We start from the raw sequence: 25,116 nt of genomic DNA, 5'->3' as shown, positions 1-25,116 counted from the left end.
CACCAGTGAGTGCATATCCTCAGAAATTTAACCCAGCTTAACAGCTTCAGGTATGAGCTTTCTTACAATTCTCATTGTTTTTTGTATATGTCTATTTGGACAAGCATTTTTGTGAGAAATTTGTCATATAACGAGAATATGAATTCTTCTATAAAATGTTCTTAAATGGAAAATACAGCAAATTTTAAGAGCATGAATATTGTAAGGTTGTCTCAGTTCTACTTTAAATATTATAACAAGCCAGTCTACATCAAAGTAACTAGGTAGTAAATAAGAATGCCAACACCCTTTTTTTCACTGAGCATGCCATACTTGTTTTATCTAATGTCAATTAAATGAAAAGAGGCTCCTCAAACTAATAAGGATCCAATTACACATTGAGGATTTGTCTCTGCTCTTTGTTTGAAGAAAATGAACTGTAGAAACTAGTTTCATCCCTGAATTTGATTACAAATGTGCTAGATCGCTTTTGGTAACAACACAGTAGATTGCAAGTGGTGTTTGCCCCAGTTCAGCTACGAAGGAGAGCTTCAAAAAGGAAGAATAAGTAATGGTGGAAGTTAGAAGCCAGCTCAGTTAGGTACTGTGAAGGCAGAGAAACCGGGCAGAGGCTGCTGGAAGCCTGAGAGATGTCTGGCAGGCAGAAAATGGAGCTGGGAAGTAGCTTTCTAGCAGCAAAACACCAGTCATACCTGCAATGTGTATTTCTGGGACTTGGCTGCAGGTGGAGTTGAGATGAACTGTCCAAACAAGACAGAACTGAATATTTGCTGTGTTTGTGGTCAAGTAGGTCAAGCATGTGGTTACTTGAGGAAAATAAGAAGGCTTCAGTAAGCATTCATGAGACCATTTGGTTCACATTGGGTGAAAGGTTTCAGCTAAGAAAGTGTATGAAATAGAACTGTGAAATGTCAAAATGATCAGTTTTTCATTCAAATATCAATTTATGAAAAAAGTAAATAGGGATTAATCTGTAAATGGTTTGTTTTCAATTTTATGTTTCAATAAATTCAGAGAATCTATCCGTTTTGAATTGATCTTGATTTAATATTGTTGTCAATGTCCTAGTTTAAAAATTATCCATTTTTTAAACAGCTCACCCTCTGGGAGAATAGTTGGTCCACTGTGTTGCCAAATATGAAAAAGCTGGGTATGCCACAGATTTCAGAAGAATGCTCTGGGATCACTGGGTAGTTTCAGTTCAGCCCTCATACCATCTGTGAAAATGACCACACAGATAAGTGAGTGCTCAGCAAACATAGATAGTGTTATAAGCCCTCTAAAACTGTATGTCTGTGTCAGTTTTGTGTCCTTCATGCTGTTACATCCAACTAATATTCTGAAGTATATTTCTGCTAGAAATAGTTTTCTTCTGAATATGTATTAAAATCTGCTTTATGTGAAAAAGAGTTATCAGTTAAAACTTCTTGGGCTCAAATGCAAATGAACAGGGAGGTAATAACCAGCCAACATGGTTGTTGCATCCTAAATCTCTCATGGAATAATAATATTTAAAAAACCTTCAGTGTATAAATATTGCCTGTATGCTTTGAAATTTATCATACCAAGTGGCACACAGGCAATATGAAGCGAAGGTTCCAGTACATGTGTACTTCATCGTATAATAAAAAAAGACACAATATTCTTCCCACAGGAAATGTCATGTACAGGAGATAGCATAATTCATTAAAAAGACACTTCCCTGAGAGCTAAATCCTACATTGCAACATTCAATCATTTCCTCTAGAAATTTGTCTAAATATTGCATTTGATGCTGGTTCTTTATGAAGAACATCTATATCTAAAATTAAGAATTTGTACTAACTTTCACTAGGATTAATTTTAAATTAAAAAGGTCTAGGTATTGTATCATAGAGTCATAAAATAACTTAGGTTAGAAGGCACCTCTGGAGGAGATGTAATCCAATCCCCTACTCAAAAGAGGTCTAATTAGTTTGGGTTGCTCAGGGACTTGTCCGGCAGAGTATGCAGCATAGATTATAAACTTAATCAATCCTATTTTTGGCTCAAAGCCCTACATTTGTAACCAGACAGAACCACTGGCAGAAAATTTAATGAAGCTCATTTATTCTATTTTTCCTAGTTAATTTCTAAGACCATGATACTTGTGCATTATATTTCCTAGACATACTTGAGTTATGCCAATATACAAATAGCCAAGAAGTTGTCTCCTGTACTGGATTTCATCATAGCTTAATCTTTACGTTTGCATCTGAACTACAGTTATGAGATGTAGATGTTGGAATACTGCAGAGTTCTAACAAAAAAACACTGAGTTTGAATAGCAGGACCTTCTTGTTTGGATAAGACTAAATGTTCAATGGATAAAGAAAGGTCATGATATGTTAGAAAGAAATAACTTATTTATTTATTTATTTATTTATTTATTTATTCCTGTGACAGGGGAGAAGACAGCATTAGAAGCTGATAACGTTTATCACTAATCGTCTGACAGGTAGGCTAGATTTTCACAAATGGTGGAGTCAAAATAAGATGGCTAAAATCCTTGTGACAACCAAGTGACAGATTATTTCTTGTCCTTGTCCTTGTTTCTTTGACACAGATTTGTGAACAAAGGAAGTGTGATAAATATTTCAAACCTTTATTTCATATAAACATTAAATATTAATGGGGTTGGTGATTTATGTGTTAAGATCTTTCAATTTTAAACCATTTCCTTTTTCTAGTACTTTGAGGAAATGAATGGAAGACTATAATTTTATGGAGTTTTTAGATTAAAAAATACTCAGGGAACTGTTAGAACTTCTTATTTTGACAGTAATGAATCAACAATAATTTTGACCTACCTCTTCATTTATTTTTGTTATTTCTACTGTACCTGTTAGAAAAAAAACACTAAATAGGGATTGCAATGAAGTCTGTTAATAACATTTCTGATTTTTTGGCATAAATAACTCAATGAACTTGATGACTGACCTTTGTACACACCTTAACTATGGGCAAGTCAAAACCAGAGGGTTTCTTTTGCATTTATTGCTGGAGGAAGCTGCTGGACGTGGCTCTGTAGCTGGTTGCTCTTTGCACAGAGTTGTGTCTCGTATCCGTGTGGTAGGGTTCAGCCAAGCATCCTGGGGACAATCCCAGCACCCTGATATTTGGACTAAGGTCATGGAGCACTGCTTTACCTGCATCCGACACAGGTTCAAGAGGGAGCATCTTCACAGAGGTTTCCCTGAGGCTGATTATGAGGCTACTACATGCAAATAAGGTGTGACCTCACAGCTTGCTTGCTGTGTCAGCAGCACTTGCAGGGGTACTCACAAAGCCCACCCTTGGCAGGATGGCCCGAGCAACAGCTGTTGTTGGATGGGAGGCTGAGTGTGCTCTCCCCCACATTGCATGAGAGGGCGTCTGCCCAAACCAACCATGCTGAAGAGGAGGAGAACTATCAGCCAGGGAGGACCAGGGAAGTATGAAGAGTCTTCTAAAACCTCATGAAGTTCAACGAGGCCAAGTGCAAGGTCCTGCATCCTGCACAAGAAGGACATGGAAATATTACAATGAATCCAGAGGAGGGCCATGAGGATGATCAAGGGGCTGGAGCACCTCTCCTATGAAGACAAACTGGGGAGGGACTCTTTGTCAGGGGGTGTAGTAATAGGGCAATGGGTAATGGCTTTAAACTACAAGATGGTTGGTTTAGATTAGATATAAAGAAGTTCTTTACTGTGAGGATGGTGAGGCACTGGCACAGGTTGCGCAGAGGAGCTGTGGATGCCCCATCCCTGGAGGTGTTCAAGGCCAGGCTGGATGGGGCTTTGGGCAACCTGGTCTGGTGGGAGGTGTCCCTGCCCATAGCAGGGGGCTGGAACTGGGTGGGCTTTAAGGTCCCTTCCAACCCCTTCCAACATTTTATGGTTCTATGTTTCTAAATAAAGGAGCCAGCTTGAAAAGCAGTGTAACCACGAAGCTTTCTAATAGTGGGAAGAGAGCTTGGAGTGGGAATGGAGTGGTACTACAAATCCAGTTTGATGTTCTTAAAAGCTGCCTCACCAGCATTGCAAGCTCTGCCTCTGCCTCTTCCCTGTGGATGCAATGAGCAGCCTGTGCCCAGCTACTGGAGTGACAAAGTGGCGTGCACCAAGCAGGGAGCTGGGGAATGGTTATATGACCTTGTGGGATGATCTCTCAACAATTTTGTAATTAGTGGGCTGCAGGGTGCCGCATGTAATGTGGAGCAACAACACTTGCAACAGCAAGGGTATGCAAGTCGGGAAGCCCCTGCTTCCAGGAGAGTCTTGTGCATGTAAAGCACCTGAATGAGGGGATATGGCATTTGTGTGCAGTCAAGTATGTTTGGGTGCTTTTGTGTCAGGGGGAGTAGAGCTTTTAAATTTTATTCATAGAGGGGTGTTCAGAAACTTGTAGGTGTATGTTAACATTTCTAAAGTGACTGATATTGTGATATATCTGTTTTACTTCTGGTATGATTCTGAGTGGTGCTGATACTGAGTTCAAAGACTGGTAATTAATTATGTATAGCCAATAAATCGAAGAACTGCTTTAATCTTGGTTTTGTCTAAACTGCCTTTTCCCTATGGCAGGTGTCTATTAAGACAGCACGGTCACTATATAACAGTTGAGAAGTATTCAGAGGTGATGTGATTTCAGAAGTGATCCTTTTGGAAGCTGAGAGTATCTGCTTTCAGCTAATGCTGTACTAATCTTGCCTCCGTGGTGAAGCTGGGAAGGGAAGACTGTGATGGTTACCTGCAGGGCTGCAGTGCCAAGCTCAGGGGCCTCTCCCTCTGTCAGCCAACATTTCTGTAGGAGAATGAGTCTGCTCTGCTTCTTGTTTTCTCTTGTTCCTTCCACCCACAGTTTCTTTAAATTAATATCTTAAAGTCAACATAATTACAATCAGTTTCTTTTGTCTGTCTTTGTATTTGACTGTCACCATATTCTTGTCTTCCTTCTAATCCCCACCCTGAATCTTAGCTGCTAATCCCAGAATGTCTCCAGAAAGCTCTTCTGTCTTTCAGATTTCTTTAATCATTCTGTCTCATTCCTCTCTTCTCTCAATTAATCTACTGCACACATCAGGAAGATGAATACTTCATTTCATGGCTAGTGTTATGTGAAATCTTCACTGGGATTTGTGTGGACACAGATGGGGTCATATTCCAACCAGAAATGTCTTTTATGGTCTGCAGGCTTGACTGAGAGGCAAGGGCAAAACTGGGTGATTGGACAGCTGAAATGGATGGCAAACTTTCCAGTGATATGAAGTCTGTTATATGTGTGTCTTAGACTCCTATATATGCATGTATGTGTGAGGTAAAGTCTGGCTGGATGGGAGCAGCTTTGGCATCCAGCATTTCTGGGATGGCCATAAAAGAGGTTGGAGAGGCCGAGCATTTAGCTGGTGGGTGGCTGTGTGGTATGGAGTCTGCCTATGCCTGCAATTTGGACCATGGCAGAGATAGGTCTTCTTAGGGACCACTGGCACTGAAAGCATTGTGGATTTTTGCCTATGATGTCCTACAAATCTAAATCAGCTGACCATGAAATTTAGAAAATTTAGAAAATTCAGTCAGTAGAACAAGCAGAGCAGTTTATGAGGCTCATGTCTGGAAAAGTGTATAGGGATAAACTATTTGTTCTTTATATTACAAAAATACATTTACACACTGTCCTGTAAATGGATTATGTGATATTCTACAGAGCTATACAAATAAATCCAGCTCAGGCAAAGATACGCTGAGTTGGCTGCTTGCTGAAAGCCAGGGAGTGCACAAACATATACAGACATAGGCATAAACACATATGCTACATTAAATGCTTAAATGCTAGAGAGGTTTTTGGGAATCTATTCAGGGTGGTATTTACAGAGCTTTTTCATCTGTCTGAATATTCAGCTCCTGTTAAAATGGATGGGAACATCTGAACTTAAAAAAAAAATCTGTTAAAATGGATGAGAACATCTGAACTTGATGAGGAACATCTGTGCTCCTCATCAAGTTCAAGAACTTCATTGCTAATTACTTGCCTCAGTTTCCCTCTTTGAAAGGTGAATAATCATTTTCCTTTCTTCCACCTCTTATATCTTACCGTTGTTTTGGAGCTGGTTTATCTCTACAAGTAGGTACATCAACTAGGACAGTGTGCTCCCTAATCTAAGAAAGAGCTTAAACAGTACAATGAGGTAAATAATGAACAATAACAGTAAACAAATGAAGTCAAAAACTGGTGATTCTGTGCAAAATGTGCTCCTCCTGAAGTAGTTATTCCATAAGGCAAGGTTTTCTTTTGTTGAGAAGAGCAGTTCCTTCCTCTAGCTGCTACTAATATTATATCCCCAGCCTCTCCATTGTGCTGACACTGACTCTGAAGGGAGCTGGTTCAGGAAAATAAATTCAGAAAACTATTTTTTTGCTATTTGTGTCCTACTGGTACTTTTTTTTTTTCCCTTATTTTCTTTTCCTTTTTTTCCTTCTTTTCTTTTCCTTCTTTATATATATATATATATATATATATGTGAGAATGAGGTATGAGAAGAGGCCAGCAGCAGACAAAAAAGGTTCTGGAAGCTGTCATTGAGGGTGTGGAAAAAGGAGGGGGATGCTTGTTTGCGCAGCATTTGGCCCTACACCAGATTCATCTGATATTCAGTTAATATCAGTCATGAACCCACAGAAGTAATTTAATTTTACATGTAATTTGGCAGAACTAGTTTGTCTCCAGAAGAGGTGGGTCCATGACCTTTCACTCATTCCTAGCTGTCTGTATCCTTCCCTGTCTTGTGTTGGATCTAGCATTCATGTTCACAAACTGATCTCATTTTTTAAAAAACACACAGAAATAGTGGACACATTTTGGGTGTGTCTGTTAGCTTTCTGTCAGATTAGGTGGTTGATCTGATTTTTCTCATGGTTCTAGGAATATAGTACTGATTTGATGGGAAGCTAGGGAAAGAGTAGTCTGAACAAGACTTCAGTCAACAGAGACTTGTGAAAAAAAGGATTTTCCTTGTCCTCTTTATGACTCGGTAACATTCAGGCATGAGGTACAGCTAATACCTCAGTACCGATGTGTACTCATTCATTTTTAGTAGCACACTTCTGTGTCATGTAGAGTGAATTTCATGTGGATTTGGTGCAGAATAATCCTGTGGTTAAGGCTAGATTGGCTGGCCTATAGTTCCACAAATCCTCTTACTGTTTTGTGAAGATGGGTGCCGCGGTTGCCTTTTTCTAGTCATCACTCCGGTCCTTATCTAGCTCAGTTAGGAATTTAAGATTTTCTCCTTTAACCAAGCTGGCCTTCTTCTCTGCCTGCCAATTTTCTTGCAGACTGGGATCAATTGTTCTTACACATTGTGGAGATTGTCTTGGAGGTCAACCTGCTCCCCTGAGCACTTTTGCCTGTGAGAACACCCCCCGAAAGGATGGGTTTAACAATTTCCTGAACAAGCCTAAACCTACTAGTCTAAAATCCAGGCTTTTCAGTCAGAGTTTTTAGAATAATTTAAGTAGAAGGGACCTCTGGAAGTCATCTGGTCCAATCCCACTCCCAAAGTGAGTCTGATATAGCTCAGGTTGCTCAGGACCAAGGACAGAGGTTCCACACATTTTCTGGGCCCTGTCTTCTGGTGTTTGACCACCTTCAGGCTCTAAAATCTACTCAGAATTTGCATTGTTTTAATGTGTGTCTCTTGTCTCTCAACTTATCACTGAGCACCTTCAAGAAGAGTCTGGATTTATCTTCCCTGTATCCTCATACTAGGAAATCTGCTACTTACCTTTCTCACGCCCTCAGGATCCACACTGCAGTCCCTGCAGCCAAAGATGCCCACAGCTATCACATTCCCAGCCAGTTCTTCCTTGTGTTTGAGTAGCAGGTGAAGCAGAGTACCTCCCATGAACAGTACCTGTGTGAAAAAAATCCTTCTCAAAGCATTGCATGAACATCTCCATTCCATGGATTATGAACAGCTGAAAAAGTTGTTTTCTTATTTTAACCAGAAATTGAATGATTAAAGCTTGACAAAGCTTACAACTTGGACAAAGCAATAAACAACCCCAAAGTACACTGTTTATTAACCTGTGGCACTGACATCAACAGCATAGATATACGCAATTTGTCAGCATTTAGCAGTAATTTACAACTCCAGTTATAATCTGAATATATTTCCTGTCAGATAGGTATTTACATGAAGAATACTAAAATCTATTTTTGTAATGGACTGACCATCATTACCTCATTAGAAGCTATTGACAGTACACGTCAGATCCCACAAGTTGTTCTTTTTTAATATCATGACACATGGTCTCAAAAAGGACACAGTTCTGCAGTCAGTCATTTAAAGCAACTAACAATCATTTTATTAATGACTATCGTCATTATCATTAGATGGTCCTGCAGAATTTAAAGTCACGATGACATCCACCTGATGATGGTTTTAAAAGTGTTCACAGATAGTCCAGTTTGTTTCAGATGATCTGCTGTTTAGCTGGTTAACTAATACAACGGAAATAACATGAAATTCAAGGCTTCTGCTCTTCATGTAACATGAATGTGCACTGCTGTTGACTTGTTTTCTCACCAGTCTTTAGAGAATCCATGTATGAGACTTAACTCACTAGAAGTTCTGCAGGGAAGCAGTGCAGTGAAGTACAGATCTCTGGCAGTCTTTCAGTTCTTATGTCTATTTTTAATTATTTCCCAACTAGAGCGCAGTGGGAAACACAGGACAGAAATATATTTGGTTATATTTAGCCGGGAGATTTACAACTGTTAGGAAACTCCAAATAGTACAGAATGTGACTGAGTGTTCCTCAGCAACACAGGCTACTATGGGCACTTCTGATCTGCATTCAGCTCTTTACAGCAGCTTGTTACAGCTGAACTCAGGGCTCTTATATCACTACATTTAAATGTCTAAATACAGAAAATCTCAAAGATCGTCAAAAACACTTGAGGGTGAAGACCATCTTTCCCTCTTTGGATGCTGTGGCATACCATTAGTGTGAAAAGGAGTTTCATGAATGTTTTATGTGTACTAATTTCTATTTAAGGATAAACTAGAAAATCAAGAAATGCGCAACTCAAACGGGGCTCTGAAAATTAGCAGCTCTTTCTAGCCTTGTTCTCCTTGTACCTTAGCTTCACATCTATAAAGTAGGGCTTGTAACACTCACTGTCTCATTAGAATTTGTGAGAATACATTTATATGTATGCAGTGGTTAGATATTGGAAAGACAAGTAGCAGACATGAATTCTGTGAGAAATTCCCCTGCTCAATGCAAAGTTTGATTGGCATGCAACAACCAAAGTATTAAGCCGATCATCAAACAATAAGAGAAATTATTTGAATAATGTTTCCCTATGTACTGAATAACACAGTGTTCTGAAAAAATACAGCAGTGATCAAGCATTAAATTTATTTCCTTCTATAGAAATACGAGAGATAGGGGTTTCTATGTTGTCTATCAATATATGTCATGTGGTACCCATTATGATTATCCAAATAAGCATACGGTTGATGCTAGTTCATTTAACCATTTGATTTTCAAGCCCTAACATTCTTAAACTCTAGAGGCTTTGCATGTTTGTGTATGTGCAGAGTGGAATAAAATTTAGGCATTTGAATGTAAGTAAATATATACAGATGGGAAGTTAATTTATGTTTCTTGCCTTGAGATTATTCTTGTCATTAGCAGAATCCTGGCCAAATGTGGCATAGTCTTCAAATGGCAATATTCACAGCCTGATGATTTTCTGCCTTTAGTAATGTTTGTGTTTTATCTGAGTTTTCTTTTTAATGTTATCAGCAATGGATCTTTCACTCACACTTAGTTCAGTTACTATTGCAATAGCAAAGATTTTCATAGGGTATTTCCATCTCACTAGATTAAAAAAATATCAGATTATGTGCAATGAGCTATTACTCATTGTAACCCCTTTTGGAGATGTTCTTTGTGGTCAAATATGGTCAATTCTTACACAGGAGTAGCCATTTTCACATAGCACAGGGAGATTTTTCAATAAAGTATTCACTGATGCTGACAGGACACAAAAACCTGAGTTTACTTGCAGTTATTTGAAAATGTCTTCCATAGGTGAGTGAAATTAAATGAATGGAACTGGAACTTAAGATCTGTAACAAAGGGGTCAAATGCTTCTGTGGTTATTTTTCACCCTGAACGGATGTATAAATCTTTTCACATTCATGCCTCTCTAGAACAGAGATTTTTCTGGTTTTCTGACATTGCATCTGCCAGTATTTCAGATGTTACTTTGCTTCTGTCATTGCACCATTAATGCATTCATTTATCCACCTGGGTGTCAACACATGGGTGCTATTTACCAGTGACCTTGAAAATGTAGAGTGCTATTATATTTTCTTTTTCAAGTATTTCAGGTGTACCATTTGCAGTGAAATAAATCAATCCCATCTGTCCAAAACTACTGCAATTACAACCTGTATTTCCTATCATTTGTTTGTGGAGATAAAAGCTTAATTATACCTATGTCTCTTAGTTGCACATTTGTCCTGTGTCTGCTTCTGTTTATTTCTAAGATATTTAAGGTACCACTCATGGTCTCCCAGAGACAAAATAAAGTGTATGCTGCCCAAGACAGTCACTTCAGCCAGATATTAAAATTATTTTTGCTTGAAATCTCTCCAATGGAAAGATATGTCACAGCAACTCATTACTGAAGTAGTTCTTGTAACATTAATCTGTTTAATTTGGCTTCTGCTTGTCCCTAGCTCCAAACAGAATATGATTTAGTAAGGGTCCTGTATTATTCCTCTCAGACATGCATTTTGATATCATTTGTCACTGCTGAAGGGGAATGAGAAACTCTTACCGACCTCCTTGGCAGTATTTTCAATTTCTGGACAAAACACATGCATTTGGGGAAGTCTGAGCTCTGTGTCTGGAGAGAGGATATGCTGGGGGCAAAGCACATCTACAGAACAAAGTGAGAACTATAGTCCTTTGATAGAAATGTGGTTGCCTGAAGCAGTCAGTGAGAACTGGAATATGTAAATTTGTAAGTCAGAAAAAATGTCAAGCAATATAAAAGCATTTTCCTGTCAATGGTCTTAGCTTGTTACCAAAGTGAAAAGGCAATACATGACTTTTGACTTCTTATTATGATATGTCTAAATGGAAATGAACGTTTTTTATAGGAAAAGTGCTAGCCTTTTACAGAGAACTGAATTTGTTATGAATAAAATGGCCCCTGAGACTTGAGTGTTGTATGCATTAGCATGGACACATACTGCTGCTGCCAGCAAGAGGAAGGGATCCTTTCTTAAGTTTTGTTGTTAGCTGATTTTCTTCTTTGTTGATCTTTTACAGACTAATACTAGAACTTTTTATTTATTTTTTTATTTATTCCACTGCATTTTACGTGGTAAAAGCTTTTAGGCACTTTCAGTTTATAAAGCTTCTGTACATAAAGTTTGCTTCATGGAGTATTTTATAGAGGGGAATATTCTTTGTGCATTGCAAGTCTCATCTGAACACTCACTGTGTCTGTAACAAAAAGTAGTTCTGTAGGAAAGATGAAACAATTTTACATTTTTTACTGCCAGAATATATGGAAGAAAGCTTAACATTAAACACTAATTTTTCTTTTGAAAGCTAAGTCTGCAGACTCATTTTGACTGTATTTCAGGTGAACTTCTCGATATATTTTGCTGGACTTGACTAATGATAGCCACGCTGATTTCCCAAGTCACCCAAACCTGTCACATCCCAGTGCAATGGTTTATTTAAAAAATGTCTTCTCTCTCTCAGTGTAGGGATACTGGAACTGTGGAAAAACATATATCAAAATAACTTTAGTAAATTGATACATTTTGCTTTCATATACAAACTTGTCATTCTTATAACCCTAACTTTTTTTATTGTGAGTCTGAGATTTCCTGTAGATTCCCTTCGTTCTTTGGCAGCTGCTGCTGAGATTCTTTATAAATATTAATGATTGCTTCTCATAGAGACTTTTAAATCTGCATCACTCCATAGATGTATGGCAGTGAGTTCATTTATTATTACTTTTTTTTTTTTTTTTTTTTACCATCAGAGAAGAAAAGGCTTGGTTCAGGTCTGCTTGCTGATTTTTGTTTGTATTCTGGGGCTGTCTTCATGCTATTAAGTGGGACTTTCTCGCAGAAGAAATTGAAAAGCAATTGTGTCTTATTCTGCTTTGAAGAATGTGGTCAACATTGCGGTGCTTTCATACAGGGCCTTAGGTGTCTTGGTATCTCAGCCTTACTAATGCAGTCTTTCTTCCGAGCTGCCATGACATTATTTCTCCAGACTCCCTATGGGTGAATTTTCTCCTTGTCTTTTTCTGGTGCCTTTGGTCTCATGGCCTTGTACTTGCAAACCTCAATGTTGTTACGCTGGATTTGCATGGGTGGTGACAATCACTAGTGTGAGAATTTCACACTTTATTCCTCTTTTCTTCACCTCTTGTTTTGCTGGTTTTAGCTTATAGCAGAGGTAAAGAAAACACAGTGCATGGCAAAGTAGATCTCAGTCATTTAAATACAGGATAAATATTAACCTATAATACTTATGTACAGGAGCTTAACAGCCAATGGATTTGCAGCGCTTACACTTAACTAACATATTCCAATCAGTGCAGACAGCATCATAGACTGGAAAAAGTAACAGTGACTTTGAGCAAATCACAATGGAATGTACTGAGAGGAAAAGCATGATGAAAATGATCATCAGCAGCAGCAGCAGCTGCACTGGTGAGAGCATCCAGAGGAGGACTCTGTGAATGCTCTTCCTTGCTGGCTATGGGGACAGCTTGCCTCTCTCTCCCTCTCCCACTCCTTCTCCTCTTTCTCCCTCTCTTCCTTTCTCTCCCCTTGTCCACTCCTTCCAGCCATGGAACACCCTAATAAATGTTTGTGCATGTGGAACTGTCTTGCCATCATTTGTGCAACACCACCATTCAACAGTAAGGTGCTCCTTAAACATGGATCTCCACAGTCTTAGCCCAGTGTGATGGGCTTTACAACTGAAAGGACATGATGACTTCATAAACAACTGGAGGAGCTGAAAATGTTACATATTTCTTCCTAACTTCAGCTTTTTATTTTTATTTTTATTTTATTTTTTATTTTTTAATACTGAGAGATACCAGGCAGAGTGGGTAAATAGTGGTGCTGCTCCTCATATGCACTGCTGAGTGCAGTTCACACCCTCCAAGTGATGTGACGTGGCTGTATGGCTGCCGAGCTTCACCTGCACCCATTGTGGCAGCTCTTGGCTCCAGGAACAGCTCCTGGAAGGTGTTGCCCAACTAATCCAAAACTTTCTCAGAGAGAGCATAAACATGCCTGATCTATTTCAGTGATCTTAAGTCACTGCTGAAAGTGATTCAAACTAAGTGTGCACGTGTCAGCGAGTGTGCTCTGATGTGGATCCACGCTCTATCCTAGTGCCCTGCTGTAGGAGCTGCAACCTGTAGTCCAGAGACAGAAGTGATTATCTGGGACAACCACTTCTCAGGCAGCTGAAGTTTAATTGAAAGAGTTCCTGTTATCCCTCCCATAAATTGTTACAAGTTGGGGCAGTTTCTATGTATGAGAAGTTTGATCCACCGGAGTGTGGTATAAAGCTCACTAATACCAGGACTTTTACACAGTGCTGAAAGACTAACTGATTTAGGGATCGATCCAGAAAATCCAAGCATTGATCCAGCAACTGTTTCCAGTGTGATAATAAAAGTCAGTTAGACACAAAGTGAAATGTGAAGTAAGTGAAATGCTGCAACTCCTGGGAACATTTTTCCCTTTCTTCCAAAACTTGTTTACTCTGCCCAGCGAGAGAGCCAATGCTATTAAACACAATGTCTAAATAGTACTTTCTTTCTTTTTATTATTATTATTTTTATTTTTTTCTAAAAGATTGGTCCCTTTGGAGGACTTATTTTTGGAAAATAGTGGGATTTTCATGGAGGTTGTGTGCTTAGCTCCTTGACCAAGGCAGTTCTGGACATTTGTACAGGCCTGAACCTCAGTCACAGGCAACAAGAGAATATTTAAACTAAGAAGACTCCAATCAGCAAGGGGAACATTTCAAATACGGGTGGAGGGGCATATTCCTCTTTCACATGCTTAAGGCTTTGACACGTAAACCACAATTTGTCCATCTAAAAGTAAGGAGATACCAAACCAGATTCCTGATAGTGTCTATTCCAGCCAGTGGACATATCCAGAAGGCAGTTCACCTCATCTTTAAGTAGGTGTCTTTGAGGTGCTATGCAAAACCTGATTTGGAAATTACTGTTGTTCTAAAGTGATTATAATGTGAACCGGGGATGACTAGTTCAGACTTTTACATCTAAAAATAGTTAAGATGAATCCCACAGACAGTACTTTTTGTTGTTGTTGTTGTTTTCCTCTATTTATATATATATATATATATATTTCATACAAACTTCCCTTCTATTGCACCTGGAGTTGGTCTTTGAATGTAATTCTGAGTAGATATCACAAGGTATGCCAGCATTGACAATGATCTGTGTAAAACAGCAATCAACGAAAATTAAAGGGTAATGAGAGGTTGGTCCTCAGAGATTTGCATCTCCCAATGTCTTCAGGTAAATGATTGCTGTAGTGCTCTGCACAGGTACGTGATTTTTAGAAGCACAGGCTCCAGTGAGCCAGGCCACCTTTAATATACATATTCAAAAGGAAAAACAGTCATTATTATTATTATTATTTATTAGTAGTAGTAGTATTTACACCAAGTGTTCCTGATGTCGAAGCTCTGAGGCGTTTCAATTTTAGCTCCCCAAAACCAGAAGTAGAAAAGTTAATATTAGGATTTTAGCTCCCCAAAGATTAGGTGGTTTAGCCAAGACTTTTGCTCTGGGCTACTACTAACTTACAACCCCATAAGCCTTTGGTAAGTGCCTTCTACTGCATTCCAAGTCCATATCATATCCTGAATACCTCTCATCATAACTTAATTTCTGTAAAGCAAAGAAACATTGAGGGAATTAAAGAATTATTTAATTAGCAAATTCATGTGATGATGGTAGTTGTTTAAAAGGTTAGGTTTTTGCTTTATTTACAGCTCTGACAAACTTGGTGTATTATGATTGATTGCCATGTTCTTCTAACATTTATGTTGTTATGACAACTCAGATAGGGAATTAGATTAGGAGGAAATTTGCTTATTCAAAAGAAAAAATGATTTAATCACACTGAGTACAAGGGACTAATAAAAATATTTAGACATCAAAGTTACTGTGAGTGTGCCTTTGTGGACATAGAGCTGCTCAGCATGTGAAGAATATCTCTCATATATATGATATTCTTCTCATTGGAGAGAATTTTAGTTGGTACCAACAACTCTTTTTGCAGCAATACTTTGTCATATCACATCATCTGGGTAATGAATGCATCGTAAAATTGGAGGCATTGGCTTTGTTGCTCAGTTTCAGTTTCGATTTGTTTCAGGGAACATGCTTACAATCAATAAGCCACAAAAGCAGTTGAATGTGACACATTAAACTTTCCTGTTATAAATAAAGCAATATCTTTCTGTGACAACAGCAACATCAACAGGTCATGGGACAAAAAATTTCCTGAGTATGTCAAATACATGTGAAGATGGCATCCTGCTGCCTCCACTCTTTGGTCACTATCTGCAATCCACCAAGGGAGCTGGGAAACGTATTGCTAAGAAAACTGAAGTACACTGTCTGACTGAGGGCATGGCAGCCCAGAGAACACACATGTTCTTCTTCAGCACTGTTCCTAATTTAGTGTTGGACTATCCGTGCAGGACTAGAGGAACGAAACTGCAGTCACTTGGTTTAGCCAGACCTAATCATGGTCAAATGAGACCTCACATGTGATGCTGCCCTCTTTGTTGGCAAATGTACAGCTAAAGGCTGCAACTGATATCTAGTGTCTTCAACCCAAGTAACAGGAGGATTTCAACCGTAAACTTATATTTTAGAGTTACTGAAGTTGTTATTATTGAATTAATTACTCTATCAGTTGTCCTGGAAGGGGATTTTGACATGAGCACCTTGGAGAATACACAGAAAATTACAGATACATTTCCAGTGCTCTTGTTTTTGACACCTCTGGGATCACTATCTTGTAGGAGGGTTCTGCTTTTGTAGGGAAATACAGGCAGATTTCTAGCTCAAATAGCTATATGAAGGGCAATTAGTTAACAAGCAGGAGATGCTTTACTTAGGGATCATAGTGCTTTCTGCCTGGGAAGCGTAGCTGTGGGGGAGTGTGAGTGTTGAGAAGCTGGTGAGATCTGTACTATGCTGAGAGTGAAAAGGTCAGTGCCTCGAGTTTTTTATATCTTGTTCCTGGGAAGAGCTGTCTTTTCTGAGCAGAAACCCCAATTAAACCTGAACCATTTCTGTCGTAGATTCCATACAGCCCCTTATGAAAGGGAAAAAAACTACAGTAAGTCACTTCAAAGGATTGGTCATCTCTCCAAATCCTCCAAAACATTGGTTTCTTTTGTGGCTTTTTTTTTTTTTTTTTCCCCTCTCAGGTTTTCTAGCACTGTGCAAACTGTCTTTTTTTTTTTTTTTTTCACTTTCCAGGGTAGGACAGACATTCTGCCAAGAGCTGGGCAGTGCCATTCTCTTATTAGTTAGTTTTTTTCCTTCTTCTTCCTTTCCCTTTGATATTATTTTTAAAAGGACTTTTTATGTGTATGTGTCCTGAGGCTGTAATTGTTATTCTCATTTTGAAAATGTCATACCATTTCATTGTGACATTTTCAAAATACAGATTATTTTTTACTTCAGAGCAATAATTTTATTTAACACTGACCTAATTTTGGAGGCCTGCCTGATCAGAGCATGTGAGCTATCTGTATCTGTCATGGAAATAAATTTTGATTGGCCAGATCTGAAAGCAGGATAAGGGCTTACAGGTTTCTTCAAAGTTGGTAGCTTGACAGAGAGAGATCCTTCTGGTGGCCTGATGGAAAGGCAGGAGAATCCATGCCCACAATCACTCTTAAGATACCAATGTATAAGGAACCAGGCTTCATTGATACCACCACTTGTGTATTTTTGGCTTTATTTTCTGTTCTTTTCTGGTTCAGCAGCTAGACCAAAATACCCATTATTTACTCAAAATAATTCAGAGTGACAGTATTAGAAATGCCTTACCAGACCCCATAACTGGGTTTTGTGCAGGTATCCTTTTGAAGTAGTCATTTGTGGTGTTCCTCGTCTTTGCTGCAGGGAAAAACTTTTCTTCTACTCACACAGGGCTGTAGGAATGTATCCACCATCTACTTCCATCAGCAGACTTGGCCCTCCAGCCTATAATAGCCAAGGCCTTGACTTTGTCGGGAATTAAGCGTATGCTCACATGTACTCAGGGAGACATGTGGAGCAATCTGACAAGTGGGTACATAAGGCTGCACATGGCTTTCCAGTACAACCTCCATGTTGACCTCCTTTGACAGTCCCTCAAATTTATACCGGATCTCTTGTCTGGTGTTTCTTTCCCTCAGGGATAAAAGAAAACAGACACAGAATTCTAAATACATGGAAGTTTCCCCTTTTAAAATGTTTTAGAAATTTTCATCTCAGTCTGGAAGAGGAGCAGCAGCAGACATATAATAATTTTATTGGAAATAACTGTCTTTTTGTAGTCAGAAAAAGGCCTGGTACCTAATTTTGCTGGTTTTGGCTATGTTTTTTCAATCTGTCTAGTTAGGCAGTACCCATGAACTGCATTTCATAAAAGCAGCAATGGATTTAAAATGCAGTGAGGGAGATTTAGGTTGGATATTGGGGAAATACCTTCTAGCGGGGATATTTAAGCACTGGATTAGGTTGTCTGGGGAGGTCAAAGAATCTGCATCGGTAGAAACTTTCAAAATCTTGTTTGACAAATGTCTGCCAGGGGTTATTTAGTTGATCCTGCCTTATATAGACCGATAAGTAAGATGACCTTTAAAGTCCTCTCCAGCTCTATTTCCTATGATTACTAAGAAAGGAACAGAATACGTGGAATGTGAGCACTCATGCCCCATCCTAGGTACTATAACAGTAGGGCTGTGTAACAGGGATTAAAACACTCATCTTCCTGAAGCCCCAAGGTGCTCTGAAATAATCATGTGTGCTTTAGAATACAGATGAAGTATCATTATTAGATAAAAAAGTTAAATTTATTTTAGATGTATAAAAGGACACATTGTTAGTAGCCTAGCAACAGGCTTGTCATCCAATATTGTAGTTCATTTAGCGGCGCACAGATGTGCTTGAATGAATACTTTAAAGATAGAAAAAGTAAAAATAAGCTGGATGCTCTCTTGCTTACTCATCTCCGTCAACAGCATCAACTGCAAAAAGTTTCTGTAGGGTATTTTATTTTCTTCATGTCAGCCAGAGAGCCTTGCTGATTTCCAACAGTGCACTCAGATGGGGCAGGATAATGTCATTAATGAGGATACTGTGAAGTAACTGAAAAACAGAGCTCTGGTAAATGAGATACTGCAGCTAAAGCCCACAAGGATTCATTTAGCTCCTTAACTGAGTAGCCTGGTTTTCCCAAGTGGTCAGCACAAAGCAAATATCTTTTTTTTTTTTTTTTTGCATTTCTGAAACTCCGATTTTTGACGTTAAAAAAAGAGGGGGGTGAAAAAAAAAGAAAAAAAACAGAAGGGAAAGGAAGAAAGAAGGGAAAGGAAGGAAGAAAGGAAGGAAGAAAGGAAGAGAGAAAGAGAGTGAGAGATAAAGAGAGTGAGAGAGAGAGAAAAAGAGAGAGAAAGAGAAAGAGAGAAAGGAAGAGAGAAGGAGAGAAAGAGAAAGAGAAAGAAAGAAAGAGAGAAAGAGAAAGAGAGTGAGAGAAAAAGAGGGAAGGGAAGAGTGAGAGAAAAAGAGGGAAGGGAAGGGAAGGGAAGGGAAGGGAAGGGAAGGGAAGGGAAGGGAAGGGAAGGGAAGGGAAGGGAAGGGAAGGGAAGGGAAGGGAAGGGAAGGGAAGGGAAGGGAAGGGAAGGGAAGGGAAGGGAAGGGAAGGGAAGGGAAGGGAAGGGAAGGGAAGGAAGGGAAGGGAAGGGAAGGGAAGGGAAGGAAGGGAAGGGAAGGGAAGGGAAGGGAAGGGAAGGAAGGGAAGGGAAGGGAAGGGAAGGGAAGGGAAGGGAAGGAAGGAAGGAAGGGAAGGGAAGGAAGGGAAGGGAAGGGAAGGGAAGGGAAGGGAAGGGAAGGGAAGGGAAGGGAAGGGAAGGAAGGGAAGGGAAGGAAGGAAGGGAAGGGAAGGGAAGGAAGGGAAGGGAAGGAAGGGAAGGAAGGGAAGGGAAGGGAAGGGAAGGGAAGGGAAGGGAAGGGAAGGGAAGGGAAGGGAAGGGAAGGGAAGGGAAGGGAAGGGAAGGAAGGGAAGGGAAGGGAAGGGAAGGGAAGGGAAGGGAAGGGAAGGAAGGGAAGGGAAGGGAAGGGAAGGGAAGGGAAGGGAAGGGAAGGGAAGGGAAGGGAAGGGAAGGGAAGGGAAGGGAAGGGAAGGGAAGGGAAGGGAAGGGAAGGGAAGGGAAGGGAAGGGAAGGGAAGGGAAGGAGGAAGGGAAGGGAAGGGAAGGAAGGGAAGAGAAGAGAAGAGAAGAGAAGAGAAGAGAAGAGAAGAGAAGAGAAGAGAAGAGAGAGAAGAGAAGAGAAGAGAAGAGAAGAGAGAGAAGAGAAGAGAAGAGAAGAGAAGAGAAGAGAAGAGAAGAGAAGAGAAGAGAAGAGAAGAGAAGAGAAGAGAAGAAAAAGACACTCTGACACAGACACTAGGCATGAATAAACCATTTTGTTAATAAAATGTAACATACAGTAGAGTTCAGATTGTCTTCAGATAGCTGTGTCCAGTGTGCAATGAATAAGAGCAGGAATAAGGACAAGTTTGTTTTGCTGTGGAGGACTACAGCAATGGCTCTGAACAAAGCTATATAGCAGGTGTATAATTTTTATACCATCCTTCAAAGAAAATAAAACATATCATTGAGAAGTTAATAAGTTAGGGGTGAATGAAGGGAAAGAAAGTAGTCTTATGAGTTTCGTGGATATCTGAAGGATTTTGAAAGGCTTTGTCTAGAGGAGGTGGATCAATAAATAAATAGATACTTCCTTCTTTGCCTTTTATTCTAATATGCAGTTAAGGAAAAGAAAAGAACATTTTTGAGATATTTGTGACAAGTGCAAGATAACCTCTCTTGAGATGGAGGAAACTAAAATACAGGCAAGCATCAGATTAATGACAAACCTTTCTAGCCAGAGAAAGGAGGAGATACAGATGCTGAACAGAAGGTATAATGTTCCTCCCTTTGGTGACCATGCAGTGTACGTCCATCCATATTCAACATATGGCCTGCTGCATTTACAAAGCAGGCTTCAAGAATGCCAGGAGGCAGGACTGGTAGGGAGCCATTGCACTGTACTTCAAAGGGGGTTGCATTTTTAAGCACTGAGGATAACACTGCTACAGGTTTTACACCCATCTCATTTTACAATATATCAGTACATTGCTTGACTACAACATTAGCTGGAAGCCTCCTTAGCAACAATCTATTGTATAATGGCAGCTAGTGATCCCAAGCTGGCAAAACTCTCCATACAGCATTAGTTTTGAAAGTGCACTGAAATTAGTGCCAGAATCCTTTTAATTCAAGGCAGAATTAATCAATTATGTGTTTAGCTCCCTCTTGCTAAATGAACTGGGATAACAGAAACTGATCTTAAAAAGCCAGAAGGAGGTGGTTTAAAGGAACATAGAAAACAGAAATTTGTCCTTCAATTATTATAACACCTGACTAATACTCACAGTGAAAGGGTAGTTACTGTGAGAATCTTTTGCTGCTTCAGTAAAAGTGGTTTTAGGAAGAAATTGCTGACTGTCCATTTGTGTGGGGTCAGTGAAGCTGCTTTTTATTTTATTTATTTTATTTTTTGGAGGTGGGGTTAAATATACTGCTTTAGGAACAAATGTATAGTCCAAGTGATATATAAAATAATACAGTCAAGGATGTATGTCCTTCAGAGTAGTTAAAGACATACAAGAAAAAAACTGCTTACATGAATACAAGTAAACTATACCACAGCTTGGTTTTATTTTCAACTACTTTTCTTCACAGCTTCTGCTATATATACATGTAAATGACATACCAGAAAATCTGTCTGACAACAATAAAACTATTCCACATTCAGTCTGGGTCAGGGTTATTTATAGGAAATTGTTCATGGGTCCAACAGGAAAATGCAAGAGAGACCGACAACTCTGGCATGCCTTGGAGATAAGATATTAGTCTTCGTTTGTCTTTTCGAACAAGCCCAAGGAGCAGAGGGAGATCAGTAGTTTGGCAGCTGCAGGCAGCACAGATTTTCCAGTGATGAACATCAGCTTTATAATGCATATGCTAATGGAAACAAGGAAATGAATTGACACGTGTCATATTTAACTCCTGAGCCATTTCAGATTTTATTTCTGAGGTATACCTTCCCTCCATTACATAGACTAAAAAATCATCTCAGCCCCTGCCATATAGTTCACTAGAAGAAAAATCCTACTTGTCATCACAAGCATAATCTTTTATTAGTTTATAGCTTTGTTTACAACAAATCTAACCTCTGTATATCTTCTTTGCTGAGGAATCACATGTACAATCCTTGCAAAAATATTGAGTCCATCTTGAAAGGATATAGTGGTATCATTAGATGATATTTTTACAAGACAGATGGCATACAAGGTGGTAAGCTAGTGATTTCCATTGGGATGATCTGATTAGATACATTACAGACCTGCAGACTGCTCTTGCAGCTAATGTGTACGTTCAGCTGTGCTCCTTAGGAGATGACGTGTTTTCTTGTGTTTCAGAAGATGGTGATATCTGTACTCACCACCCTGCTGGTGAGTACGAGCATGCCTCTGATCATTCTCTTATTGGCAAAAAATATGAGGAGAGGTAAGTTTGGACTTGGGAACAAGCTCAAACCAGCTCTAGAAATGCAGTGGAGATCCTGCCCTGTATTGAAGTGCACACTAGGAGCAATAATTCACTTGAATGATTCTGTTTCTCTAGTTGCTCAGGATGGATAAAAAGAGGTGACTTCATTCACAGGTACCAAAGGAGTTGAACTGCACAATATACATCATTTTGTTTTCACATTTGTTTCAACTCTGTAAACTTTGGTGCCATTCTGACAACAACTGTCTCATAGTACGGTCTTTTAGTATCCATTAGATGGCATATGCTCTTATCTAAAAAGGCTTTTGTCATCTAGACCAGATGGTATAATTCATTTCTGTAATGAATGCTTTTTAATGTGGACATTATAAAATAAAGACATGACAAATATACAGAAGGATGGCTGGAAGAAGTCATATATAACTAAATGGTTCCAGGGAGATCAGATATGTCATTTCTGTACTTTATGTCAGCAGAAATTACTGCAATTTCATTGTCTTTTTTTATTTTTTTTTTTTATATTTTTTTGTGGCTTTACAAATGCACTGGGTTTAGTGAGCTGAATATACAAAAAGAGCACTTATTTTAACAAGTGAAATTAGAAAGTAAAAGCAAGATCTGCTGAGGGACCTTGTGGACCTTCCCATAAGTTAGGTGGCTGGGAGAAGCATGGATCCTAGAGCACGGGTTTGGGGTGCATACATACCCTATGCAGTGCAAAACATTGGTGTCAATGCCCATACAAGCCAACAAGCAAACACTGCAGAAAGAGGTGGACATGAGATTCTTCTGTTCCATGAATTTGTCTCCAAAGCTGTCTTCTATTGGCGATGCCTGTCACCTTCTTCATCTTCTTTTTTTTTTTTTTTAAATCAGTTTTTTTTCCTCACTCTCTTCTCTGACAAACCTTTCATATGTGATACTTGTTTGCTTGTATTGGTGGGCCCATGAGGTGGGCATTTAGTGTTTCTAGCTCTCAAATTATAGTCTAGAGATAAGAATACTTGTCCCCAAAGTGGAACGCTTAAGTTCAGTTTTCTGCTCAGATTGTGGGACTTCAAATTCAAATGGCACAGCATGGAAGAGTGACTCTTTGGACAGTTGAGTTCATTTATTCCTGCTGGAAGTTTTAGTGAATTTACTCAAAGCTGTCCTGCAGTGTTCAGTAGTCTAAGTAGCAGGTCCACAAAGGACCTTCTCTAATGCTTGCACGTGTGTATGTGCTGATATTATTTGAACAGAGAAGTAAGATAATAGAAATGTTGCTAGTTACCAATACCATTAACAGTATTAGACTTGTACAGGGAAAGAACTATGTAATTTAACTCAAAGATACAAGACTTTCCCACTAAAGAAAAAAGTAAAAAAAAAAAAAAAAAAGAAAAAATATTTACTCTGCAACTTAATGAGTGATTAACCTATTCATATTCTCTTCTAACCTTTTATTTTTATTTTTTTTAATTTTTATTTTATTTTTATTTTTTTAGGGCAAGTGGAATGAAACAGCTCAGAGCTAACTACAGACTCTTTCAGATTTACTGTGGACTAGAATGCCTCAACTCCTGCTGAAGAACTCATGTTCTTTGAGAGACATCCTTAATCTTATTCTCTTGGGTTCCCTGCCTTTTGTTTTTACTGAAATATTGTGTTTAACATGAATATTGATGACATTACAACCCCTAACCTCCATCCCAGCCTACTAGGCTCAGAGACTGTTGCATACAATGCCACATCAAGTAGTGTCAGACTACACATGTACAGAAGATAAGATAAGATAATTCTCTTCTGTCTGATGAAATGAAAAATGGATAAAACTTCATCAGCTTCTCAGGCATTTTGCTGTCCTTTTTTCTTTTTGTATGTGTCTTGAAGCCTTCTTTAAAAGTCTTCAGTATAATATAAAGCTTCACTTCTACAGAGGCTTTTACTTTTTCCAGCCTTCCACTAGGAGAATTATCTTGGTTTTATTCCTGTTATGTCACGTCTGACACTCCTGATCCCATGTTCAGTGATCGCAAAGAGCCAAAGGTCCAACAGAAGTTTACCTCATTCCATGTTCTTAACTCACCTGAATACCTTCAACAAGAGTCTTAAAATTGCAGGTGCCTATTGATTCTATACTTAATTTATTTATTTATTTATTTATTTATTTGGAGGTGCCATTTCTCCATTTAATTATTATTGGCATAGACACGACAACTGATTTACTGGGATGTCTTCTGAGTGAGACCAGTTTTGTTTAGGGAAAATGAACTTTCCATAGCTGCTGCTTAATCATCAGAAATAATACCATTTAACAATCATTCATTTATTCCAGGCCAAGTTGTTAGCTTGGGAAATTTTAATTATTTCAAGAGAATGCAGTCAAGAGCAGTTTTATTAAATTTAGTTTCATGTTTGTTCAGATGTTTAAGAATTTCTTCTGTTGGTTGGACAGAACATTTAATTGGGCAGACAGAGCATCTGAAAGGGCTTCAGTTTGCTGAAACACTCCATCTACAAATGCACAAAAGCCCCTCTCTCTAAGCAATAGCTTCAATAGTTCCTTCCTGCCTACACTTCAGTTTCTGTTTACCCCCCATTCAAAGCCGTAGTAAAAAGGTTGACAACACAAACAGAAGATCAGGAAGATCAGGACTACCCATTCTAGAGGCATTTTTCCTATCAACCTTAAAGAGAAAAATGTTTTAGGGATCTTGGGAAAGTCTTGTTAAAAAGATAAATGCAAAGACTTGCTGAAAGCATGAAATGAAGCCTTCTGAAGCCAGCTTCCTCACTTCCTTCCTTCACTTCTTCCTCACATCCTAACCATTGACACCTTTAAGCCCATGCTTGCTTTGGTTGTACATCTGCTTGCACTCACCATAACCATGTCTCAAAGGCATGATAAGACTGAAAATCTTCCTAGATTTTCTTCGTATCTTCATATCCAAACATCAGACTTGATGTTTCCTTCTAGCCCACAATGGATGCCTGAGGAGGGTGCTAGGTGTACTCAGGACTTGCAACTGACTACAAAAAAAACATAGAGCAGTGTACTGTTGAAGAAAGCTCTTTTAGTCTCCTTTTGTGACTGATTTACTTCACTCTTTGTAGCAAACATAAAGCTGCTGGTTAAACACGACAAGATCACAGGTCATTCTAAAGTAATTAAACATTATTTT

The sequence above is a fragment of the Anser brachyrhynchus genome (genome assembly GCF_964034855.1).
Source record: "Anser brachyrhynchus genome assembly, chromosome: 1".
Lineage (NCBI taxonomy): Eukaryota > Metazoa > Chordata > Aves > Anseriformes > Anatidae > Anser > Anser brachyrhynchus.
The sequence above is the reverse complement of the archived record's forward strand: the minus strand, read 5'-3'. Positions refer to the sequence as shown.